We start from the raw sequence: 6,390 nt of genomic DNA, 5'->3' as shown, positions 1-6,390 counted from the left end.
GCCCGGCCCGGCCCCGCTCGGTCTCAGGGCGGAAGGCGGAGAGGCCCCGCTGGGTTCCCCCGGTGCCTTACGGGCCTCCGGTTGGTTGGCAGCCTCCCGGGATAGTCCGCTGGCACCGGCACCCTCCGGCAAGGGGACAGCCAGTCCCGGTCCTGCAGGGGGTCTGTGCGAAGGCGGACGGGGCGGCGGGGAACGCGGAGCGCACCCTGCTCCCGCTTGTACTCAAATTCACGTAGCGCTACATTATTTGCATTTATGTAACATTAAAAAAAAAAAAAAGCCCTCACAACAGCGACCTGGGTGCATCCAGGACGCTTCCCTTTAAAGCGAAACATATTTCCACAGCCATCAAATGCGTCTGTTGGTTACGGCTTACTTCCTGCATTGCTAGCCAAAAATACTGCTTCCTAACTTTGAGTTCTGCTGCTGAGGCCCTGTGCGTTGATGCTGAAAGCGAGGAACTGAGTGAACATCATTAACAAGATTTACAAGGTCAATTAGTTCAGGCTTTGCTGATGTGCTACCAGAGAAAAGGGGAAAAAGGCATGGGGAGGGGAAAGAAGTGGAAAGGAGATACAGGCAGTGACCAGGATCTATGGAGCGAGGAGGTAACAGCTAGTAAGAAGGCAGTAGCAGTGGTTTGCTCCAAAACAGTATGTCTGCTCTGTTTCTTGTTATAAAAAAAACCCAAAACCATAAAACCCCAGACTGAAACCTTAACTGGTCTACATTCAGTACCTTTTGACAGTGCATCCAACAAAACAGCGTAAGAAGATGCCCCTTAGCCCACCTTTGGCAAGAATGCTCTTCTGCTGATCCAATACTGTATTCTCAAATCAGTAAAAGAGCTAAAAGACATCTCTCTAGTTGTCTGTAACTCAACTATTTATGGCGTTGTATTTCCTTGGTGGGGAGAAAGTGTTTAATTGCTAGGGAGGGGAAAAAAATCAACTATTTAAAGGAAGAATTCGAAACAACAACAAATGGGTATAAACTTGGTATACATTAATACTGCTTGGAAACAGAAGATTTCTAATCATGAAAGAGTGACATTTCTTCTAGGCGTTTGCCTCTCTTGCTTGTCTGTACAAGACAAACCTCAGCTCAAGATTCTTCCTGAGCACAGTTTTTTTCCATCCAGTCTTCCCGTGCTCCATTACTCATTTTTGAACGAGGTTTTATGTCCTCGTTCTGGCTGATAAAATGAATCAGCAGATGACATCAGCCTTCCACAGCACAATCTAATCCTTGGAGAAGATGGTGGTTGGTGTGAGTTTGTCTGTTGTTATTTTTTCTCCTGTGTAAAGGGACCCGCCAAAATAAAACCAGTCATAAAAAAAAAAAAGGATGTCACTAGCAGGATCTAAGATTACTAAAAATGAATACTTAAAATTGCACCTTCTTCTCACCATTTCTGCCAGCCCAGTCAAGTTTATATTGTTTATGTCCTACTTAGTTTCCTGTATCTCACAAGCTATCACTGCAAAAACAACAGAGCAAGTGAATCCTCTGAGGGAACTGATTTTCTTTTGTTTCTTTTCTTATTCATACAAAAATACATTTTTTTACAGCTGGAGAGTGAATTTCATTGAACATAAATTTATGCAGGCAAGTCCTTTGTAAGTACTATTCTGAATATAATTTTTATTTCCTAGAAGATCGCTCTGTATTTCTTTATACTTTGTCTCGCATAGTTGTAGTTAATAAAGAACAACATACACTGTCCTTAAAGTAGCTACTAGTTGATTCTTTAATCATTCCTACATTGACATCATCCTGCATTACTATACAGCTTCTAATCAATCACACCATGTTTGAAATTTGCCTCAGACACCCTTGCAGTGAAAACATCAAGTTCTGGATTGGTTTTGGTGGTTTGTTTTTTTTTTTTTTTTAACTCTGTAAATAGTTTGGTCACTATCAATGAGTTGCTTCTGGATAATACAGTTGTAGCTAACATCAGAATGAGGCACAACACTGAAATCTGTCACATACTGGTTTTATTAGTAAAGATGGTGTTGGATCTTGCTGTCATTTCCTAAGTTAAATTCCATCCTACTCTGACGCTGTCTTCCTCAGGCACGTCAGGACCTAACAAGAATATGTTTAAAGTCTCACGGGAAACTTCTGAGATCAGGGAGGCAGAATGAACCAAGCTGTCAAAGAACCCACTTTTCTGCCTGTGCCATCCCCACATACAAGTTAGAAAAGCTCTAAATTTAGCACTGCTCAGAGGTGTTCAGTTGCCACTGCTTTCCAGGACATTCGCTGGAGACTGCTAGAGTGCAACGTGCTCTGACTCCATTCCTTCATTGGTGGTGGGAGGAGAAGCCCCTCCAGCGAGCAGTTGGGTTGTCCGTATGACTGATAGTGAAAATTAGCAGATTTGCCTATGATAAACCATGATGTCTGTGGCCGAGCCCAAAATAGAACCTCGCACTCCCACTCCTGTGACTTAATCACAAGCCTGCCTTTCTGTACTAAGAGCGATTCACAGTGCCAGCTGGCTTTGTAGGTTGTAAAGCAGACTTCAGAAAAAGGAAGCAACCAAGAAACTTCTTCAATCTCTGTCTGTAACAAAAAGCTCACACTAGAAGTAATGCCACTGATGCACATTCTAAGCATAGCCATGAAATGTTATAAAACAGACCTGTATTAAGGATTGTGTGTCCTGCACTTTCTATATAAATTCGTGTATTTCCTCTGGCTGGACAGCTTATGTTCTGGAAAACTAATTCTCCTTACAGTCAAAACTTATCTGTTGGGCTAAGAACTTTTTTCTTTCTCTTTTTTTTTTTTAATAGCCTCTAAGCACAATCGCCCACTTATATATAAAGTATTTCTGAGGTAACCTTGTTGTAGATTAAACCCATCATCATACAGGCTGATTAGAAAGTCCTGACAGGGAAGTTAAACATGTTAAAAAAAGAAAACAAAACACCACCAGGTACTTTTTCATATTACCTTAAAGAAATTTAAGTGCAACAAGTTTTCTGTGCAGCCAGCCGGTGGATGGCAGTGTTCAACCCATCATTTAGTTGTGTCTGGCTGGAAAGTGGTTGTGTAGGTGAGCTGCTTCTCACTCAGCAACTGATCACATCGGTATGTAGGGAAAGAATATTTCATCAGTCCGCAAATTAGTTTCAGGAGTCAAACCTGCAATCACAGCCATCTGCAATAAGCAAGGTTGTATCGTTGTTATTTCTGAAACAAAACTATGCAAGTTTCCTACTGTCCCTTGGAAGAGGTCTTGGTGTTATTTCAAAATTAAATAGAAGACAAAGGTTTGATTTTTCCTATCAACTGCACAATCTAAAGGTAGGGAGATACGTAGTCTCAATATGGAAAGTTATCTTAGCTTTTAAATTACTTGAGCAGTATCTAACATCCAGACATAATTCCTGGAATGACGTTACCAAGCCACAAGCAGAACCATAGCCAAGAGTCTTACCTGCACGTACTTAAACGCGCTTTATGCCCAAAGCTTCTTCCAACCACCTTCCGCCCCAGCCTATTCCTGAAGCTCCCAGAGAAAGTTTGTCTACGTGCACTGGCTGCCTGACTTCAAATCAAACCCATTTGATGTTGCAATCTCTGCGTGAATACTCCTGTGCATTAAAGTTGGTTTACTTCAAATCCACTTTAGCTAAATGAGAACCCAGAATAAACAAAAGAGCTGGCTCTACACAGTCCTTTGCACCAGTTTTACCTAAAGTAATTTTCAATGACATCACATGACTTGCACAGGCAGGGTTTCACCTTTCCTTCCTGTCCAGTATTAAGAAGAAGGTTTTTGTAAGAGTAGGGCAAATCCAGGGTCTGCACAATCTAAGTAGCTAACAGATGGGATAAAGCCTAGAAAACTGCAGGTTGCAGAGCAAATTGTAACTATTCTGCAAGAGGGAGATGTGGGATAATTATGCCACTCAAGATCTCTTTCTAATGTCTCAGAAATTATATCTTTTGCATAAAACGAGATAGCTAATACTGGCTCAAAATCATATCTGCGGAAGAACTCCATATTTTCTTATTGCCTCTAGAAACATCAGATCCACTTCTGAAGCAAGGTGCTCAGTCTCCCATATTTTTTGTGGCAATGCTTTCCATAGTTTTATTATTCACTGTGTAAAAGTGAACCAGTTCCTTCATCCACCGTGTAAAAGTGAGTCATCCTTTGATCAGTTTTGGATGTGGCACTTTAATTAATATGATATGGCACTTCTTCTCAACACGAGAACACTGCCAGAGTGATTTCCTTAACATCAGTTTTCCCTGTCTCCTTTGCCAGAGGAAATACAACTTACTGTTCATTCACGGAGTAACTCACCATACTGCTACAGCAACATGCACGATTCTAATAGTCAGGATATTCCACAATTGCAAAAGCCTACAGTCTGCAGCAGTTTGCTCCCTGAAATACATAATATAAAATAGACTGTATTTACATATTATTTGCTTAATTACAGATAAGAAACTGTTTGGTTTTTTTTTCTGCAACCAGGAGGCACAGTATGAGGTTTTTATTTATTTGTGTCAGTTAGTACCTCTGGTAGCAGAGGTGCTAAGATGGGAGACAATGCTGGGTTGGAACACATTGTACTTAAAAAGGAAGACAGCATTCCTATGCCAGTCACAAGCTTAAGAAAATTAAATGAAAAGCCTCAAAACCACTGCACTGGCAAGCAGAAAATGATAGATATTTGTGGCAGAGTTTAACAGAGCTCAATATAAAAAAAATATTAAACTATTAATTGTTTGTCACTTTATTATTACAGAATAATTGCCAATGAAATTAGAAAACGGAAATGTACTTTTTGTATAACTCCTCTCATAATAGGAAAAACAAAATATTAACAGCACTGTCTCCTAAATTAGTAGGTGTAGAACTTCTTATCTCCTATTTCTGTACCCCACCCTCAGATCTTAAAAGAAATAGCTTTGTATGGCTACATTAAACTTTTTAATTACAAGTTGAAACATTGAAGTTTCTCAACTTACTGCATCTTTGGAAAAGCAGCAGGTACGGAGTAGATGAATACAAGGACCCTGCAGCTGCAAACCGATCTCGAATTCCAGTTTGCCTGTTTGGGTTTGGAAAAACATACGTAGAAAGGAAAAAATCACATAACTTAGAGACAGTGTCTTTGAAATTTAACCTTTTGTACCATCAAAACATCTTTAAGATAAAGAAAAATGCAAACAAATGTCAGGGTATAACAGACTCCTAGAAAACCTTCCTAATGCAAGGAGAACCAGCCGTTGGAAAAGGCAACTTAGACCCCAAAAATATTTGTAGGTAAATGTAGTATCTTTATCGTATCAACTTTTATAGTGAGAAAACACATACATGCTTTTTTGGCACACAAAGTTGTAACAGAAATACACTCCCACGCTAAATACGCCCCTAACAATTGTTCTCAGGTTGTAATTGCATAGATAGCAATCAGAGCATCTGAGAAAAGGAGTGCTTGGTACTCACCTCTGCCTGTGGGCCTAGCCTTGTCTGCGTCCTATTATCACCGACCACTGTAGTTACAACCGTATTACCTACCACAAGGGAAGAAATAAGGTGTCTGTTTTTAAGAAGGGGGACAAAGGATATAAAATGTCCCATGTTTTACAGCTGTGCTTGGAAGATCACAAGAGACAAACAGCCACTGAAAGCTGAAGGAGTATTTGAGTGGCTGCCCTAAACGGAATTTCCTTGGGGACCCTGAAGAAAGAACAGCCAAGTGCCGAGGCCTGGACGGTACCTTCAGGATCGTGCTGGTGAGGCGCTGACACCCTTGGGAGATGCTCCGCTGCGGGGAGCCGACTGCCGTACGGTACTAGGAGACACAGGCACCGCGCTTCCACTGGTTAAACACATACAAGCTAGTATAGAAACAGGGAAAAGCTGATATTAATCCTTACGCAGTATCACTCAGACGAAGCAGCGGTGGATGGGCTACCTTTGTTACAGGACAAAGAAAAACACGGTGTTGCACCACACCCCTGTAACTAGGCCTTTGCACCGCCGAAGCGAGGCGACTGCCACGAGAGTAACTCTTTTTCTCTGGGGTTGTTTTAAGACAACGCACACACGCGATGACCGCCCGGCAGCGGGCAGGCACGACGGCCAGGGGCCTCCGCTGTGCGGGCCCTCAGGGGCGAAGGGCAGGGCGGGAAGCCACGGCCCGGACGGCCGCCGGCACCTCCTGGGGCCCGGCCCTGCCCCGCTTTGCGAATCGTTCCTCAAAAACACGCGTGAAAATGCCCAAACACCACACGGCCACGCCGCCCCGGGACGCCCTTCCCCCCCCCGCCCCGGGGGTCTGGCCTCCACAAAATGGCCCCCGCGGGCGCAGCGGCCACCGCGTCTGGGGTCGAGGCGGGACGGCAACCGGGCCG

This window comes from Haliaeetus leucocephalus, unplaced genomic scaffold (genome assembly GCF_000737465.1).
Source record: "Haliaeetus leucocephalus isolate CR32 unplaced genomic scaffold, Haliaeetus_leucocephalus-4.0 Scaffold262, whole genome shotgun sequence".
In the NCBI taxonomy this organism is placed as follows: domain Eukaryota; kingdom Metazoa; phylum Chordata; class Aves; order Accipitriformes; family Accipitridae; genus Haliaeetus; species Haliaeetus leucocephalus.
Note: the sequence above shows the minus strand (reverse complement) of the source record.